We start from the raw sequence: 5,000 nt of genomic DNA, 5'->3' as shown, positions 1-5,000 counted from the left end.
GGTATCTGATCGCCTTCGAACCTCTAACTTTCGTTCTTGATTAATGAAAACATACTTGGCAAATGCTTTCGCTTCTGTTCGTCTTGCGACGATCCAAGAATTTCACCTCTAACGTCGCAATACGAATGCCCCCGCCTGTCCCTATTAATCATTACCTCGGGTTCCGAAAACCAACAAAATAGAACCGAGGTCCTATTCCATTATTCCATGCACACAGTATTCAGGCGGGCTTGCCTGCTTTAAGCACTCTAATTTGTTCAAAGTAAACGTGCCGGCCCACCGAGACACTCAATAAAGAGCACCCTGGTAGGATTTCAACGGGGTCCGCCTCGGGACGCACGAGCACGCACGAGGCGGTCGCACGCCTTCGGCTCGCCCCACCGGCAGGACGTCCCACGATACATGCCAGTTAAACACCGACGGGCGGTGAACCAACAGCGTGGGACACAAATCCAACTACGAGCTTTTTAACCGCAACAACTTTAATATACGCTATTGGAGCTGGAATTACCGCGGCTGCTGGCACCAGACTTGCCCTCCAATAGATACTCGTTAAAGGATTTAAAGTGTACTCATTCCGATTACGGGGCCTCGGATGAGTCCCGTATCGTTATTTTTCGTCACTACCTCCCCGTGCCGGGAGTGGGTAATTTGCGCGCCTGCTGCCTTCCTTGGATGTGGTAGCCGTTTCTCAGGCTCCCTCTCCGGAATCGAACCCTGATTCCCCGTTACCCGTTACAACCATGGTAGGCGCAGAACCTACCATCGACAGTTGATAAGGCAGACATTTGAAAGATGCGTCGCCGGTACGAGGACCGTGCGATCAGCCCAAAGTTATTCAGAGTCACCAAGGCAAACGGACCGGACGAGCCGACCGATTGGTTTTGATCTAATAAAAGCGTCCCTTCCATCTCTGGTCGGGACTCTGTTTGCATGTATTAGCTCTAGAATTACCACAGTTATCCAAGTAACGTGGGTACGATCTAAGGAACCATAACTGATTTAATGAGCCATTCGCGGTTTCACCTTAATGCGGCTTGTACTGAGACATGCATGGCTTAATCTTTGAGACAAGCATATGACTACTGGCAGGATCAACCAGGGAGCTGCGTCAACTAGAGCTGAGCAGCCGGCCGCCCGGGAGTGTGTCCCGGGGACCCGCGCGAACACGCAAGCGTCCGCTCAATTATTCTGCAAACAGGAGGAGGCTGAGCTCCCCTGCACAACACACCTCGAAACCCTCTCAGGTCCCGGCGGCGCGCAGCGCCGTCCTAAGTACTTGGTCGGGTTCGAGAGAGGCGCAATCGCCCGGAGTTAGGCGAGTAGACGCTTTAGGTGCGACCACCCGTGCTCCCAACTGAGCTTGCCGCTGCCGACAGAGGCCCGGGAGCGTGCTGTCGTGGCATTGCCGGCGGGAGACAACACGCGCCACCTACGGTGACCGGCAGCTCCAACGCCGGCGCCACAGAAGGACAAAAGCCCCACTTGGGTGCCGAAGCGAACTCTCCCAGCACAGCGCACGCGCCAACACGTCCGCACAGCTGCGATACAAACCACCTGCGAGAACCGCTGGGGCGACCGAGCAGCAGACGGCGTCGCGGCGCCGAGCGCCGGGCGGCGGCGCATCCTCAGCGCACAAAGTCCTCAATCGGACCAGCACACTGCAGATGGCCACCGCGCTTCGCACCGGGCCCGCGAGGACCTACTTTGGCCGCAAGGCGCCGCGAGCAGGGGGCGCCGGCGCGCAGCTGCGCCGCCTGCCGCGTCCGTCGGCCGGCGCGCCTGCCACTGGCCGCCCCCACCAGCCGGCTGTAGCGCGTGCGCCCACGCACCGCGCTGCCAGCACGCCGGGCGGCCCCCCCTCACCGGCCGGGGACGGTCCCACCCAGCCACCGCCGCGTATCGCCTCACACCCAGATCCCCCTTTCACGTTCGTGGGCATGGTGGGTATCCCTGAAACAACCGGTTAATAGCTCGACCGATCGTCGCCAACACTGATTCACCTCTAGCGAGAACAACCGCACCACAACGGGTTACCAGTTGTTCATTTGCGTAACGTCACCAGCAAACGTACACGTCCATCGCCATTTGCAACGAGTATTGCATGCCTGTGTCAGGTGTCACAACACACTACGTCTGCCCACATAGACGCAACAACATGTGCACGCCTAGAGAACACGTGGAAGGTCGACCCCGTACGTATGCGGTGTCCATTGCGCGAACGACTGTCAGCCGGCCTCTGCAGCATGTCGCAGATGTGGAACACGGTGCAACATGCTATCACGGTGTGTGAGAAGAGACGACTACGTCCGAATACACGCTCCACTACATCAACAGACTGCTCATGCTGATCGCCATCCAGGGCGTCCGTTCCTCCCACACGTCTGTATGGCGTACCACACTGCAATCCAGCTCTTATAGGGAGACGACACGTAGCTGCGTGCACAATATTTGGACTGTATGGTCCGCCGTTGCTAGGCGCAGTCGTCATACGGCCACATGTGCCACGATGTATCATTCAGTACATACGGACCAATGTGCAGTACAGTTTGTGGGTTTTGCGTACATCGGCGGACAGGTGACAGGCCGTACCACAACGTAGGCTGAGTACGTCGGCATGCGAAGGGCGTTGAACATGCAAACTTCTCACCGACCAGCTTGCGAAGGCAGGGGGGAAGGGGGGGGGGCATGTACGTCCTGCTGCTATCCACATTACAGTGTATAGCAGGAGCATGTGGAAAGTCAGCAACACCTGCAAGGTGTTTAACATGACGCGATACACAGGGGACCGGGCAGTGCGAGTAGCGAACTATATTGCGAGGGTTGCGGTTAGGCAACACTACACTAATTTAACGAGTTGCATAACAATTACAGAGCAGGTTCAGCGACAACGTGCGTCAGGTTAAGGCGCAATATAGTTTTGGTTACAGCGCACTTTAGGTTAGGTTAAGGCATATTATAGGTTAGGTTAAGGCATATTATAGGTTAGGTTAAGGCATATTATAGGTTAGGTTAAGGCATATTATAGGTTAGGTTAAGGCATATTATAGGTTAGGTTAAGGCATATTATAGGTTAGGTTAAGGCACAACATGGGTTACGTTACGGCACAACATGGGTTACGTTACGGCACAACATGGGTTACGTTACGGCACAACATGGGTTACGTTACGGCACAACATGGGTTACGTTACGGCACAACATGGGTTACGTTACGGCACAACATGGGTTACGTTACGGCACAACATGGGTTACGTTACGGCACAACATGGGTTACGTTACGGCACAACATGGGTTACGTTACGGCACAACATGGGTTACGTTACGGCACAACATGGGTTACGTTACGGCACAACATGGGTTACGTTACGGCACAACATGGGTTACGTTACGGCACAACATGGGTTACGTTACGGCACAACATGGGTTACGTTACGGCACAACATGGGTTACGTTACGGCACAACATGGGTTACGTTAAGGCACAAATTAGGTTAGGTTAAGGCACAAACTAGGTTAGGTTAAGGCACAACGTAGGTTAGGTTAAGGCACAACGTAGGTTAGGTTAAGGCACAACGTAGGTTAGGTTAAGGCACAACGTAGGTTAGGTTAAGGCACAACGTAGGTTAGGTTAAGGCACAACGTAGGTTAGGTTAAGGCACAAATTAGGTTAGGTTAAGGCACAAATTAGGTTAGGTTAAGGCACAAATTAGGTTAGGTTAAGGCACAAATTAGGTTAGGTTAAGGCACAAATTAGGTTAGGTTAAGGCACAACGTAGGTTAGGTTAAGGCACAACGTAGGTTAGGTTAAGGCACAACGTAGGTTAGGTTAAGGCACAACGTAGGTTAGGTTAAGGCACAACGTAGGTTAGGTTAAGGCACAACGTAGGTTAGGTTAAGGCACAACGTAGGTTAGGTTAAGGCACAACGTAGGTTAGGTTAAGGCACAACGTAGGTTAGGTTAAGGCACAACGTAGGTTAGGTTAAGGCACAAATTAGGTTAGGTTAAGGCACAAATTAGGTTAGGTTAAGGCACAAATTAGGTTAGGTTAAGGCACAAATTAGGTTAGGTTAAGGCACAAATTAGGTTAGGTTAAGGCACAAATTAGGTTAGGTTAAGGCACAAATTAGGTTAGGTTAAGGCACAACGTAGGTTAGGTTAAGGCACAACGTAGGTTAGGTTAAGGCACAACGTAGGTTAGGTTAAGGCACAACGTAGGTTAGGTTAAGGCACAACGTAGGTTAGGTTAAGGCACAACGTGGGTTAGGTTAAGGCACAACGTAGGTTAGGTTAAGGCACAACGTAGGTTAGGTTAAGGCACAACGTAGGTTAGGTTAAGGCAAAACGTAGGTTAGGTTAAGGCACAACGTAGGTTAGGTTAAGGCACAACGTAGGTTAGGTTAAGGCACAACGTAGGTTAGGTTAAGGCACAACGTAGGTTAGGTTAAGGCACAACGTAGGTTAGGTTAAGGCACAAATTAGGTTAGGTTAAGGCACAAATTAGGTTAGGTTAAGGCACAAATTAGGTTAGGTTAAGGCACAAATTAGGTTAGGTTAAGGCACAAATTAGGTTAGGTTAAGGCACAAATTAGGTTAGGTTAAGGCACAAATTAGGTTAGGTTAAGGCACAACGTAGGTTAGGTTAAGGCACAACGTAGGTTAGGTTAAGGCACAACGTAGGTTAGGTTAAGGCACAACGTAGGTTAGGTTAAGGCACAACGTAGGTTAGGTTAAGGCACAACGTAGGTTAGGTTAAGGCACAACGTAGGTTAGGTTAAGGCACAACGTAGGTTAGGTTAAGGCACAACGTAGGTTAGGTTAAGGCACAACGTAGGTTAGGTTAAGGCACAACGTAGGTTAGGTTAAGGCACAACGTAGGTTAGGTTAAGGCACAACGTAGGTTAGGTTAAGGCACAACGTAGGTTAGGTTAAGGCACAACGTAGGTTAGGTTAAGGCACAACGTAGGTTAGGTTAAGGCACAACGTAGGTTAGGTTAAGGCA

The 5,000-nt window shown here is 51.4% G+C and overlaps 1 non-coding gene across 1 annotated transcript in view; it reads right to left on the bottom strand.

Annotated features, from left to right (window-relative positions):
- LOC126476856 (small subunit ribosomal RNA) overlaps positions 1-1,105 on the bottom strand; it is a 1,909-nt gene extending 804 nt beyond the window's left edge. Inside the window, exon 1 of the ribosomal RNA XR_007587292.1 lies at positions 1-1,105. This exon is cut by the window's left edge and continues 804 nt beyond it. This is a non-coding gene — a ribosomal RNA (small subunit ribosomal RNA).
- Positions 1,106-5,000: the final 3,895 nt, after the last annotated feature.

The sequence above is a fragment of the Schistocerca serialis genome, chromosome 4 (genome assembly GCF_023864345.2).
Source record: "Schistocerca serialis cubense isolate TAMUIC-IGC-003099 chromosome 4, iqSchSeri2.2, whole genome shotgun sequence".
NCBI lineage: Eukaryota > Metazoa > Arthropoda > Insecta > Orthoptera > Acrididae > Schistocerca > Schistocerca serialis.
The sequence above is the reverse complement of the archived record's forward strand: the minus strand, read 5'-3'. Positions and strand labels throughout refer to the sequence as shown.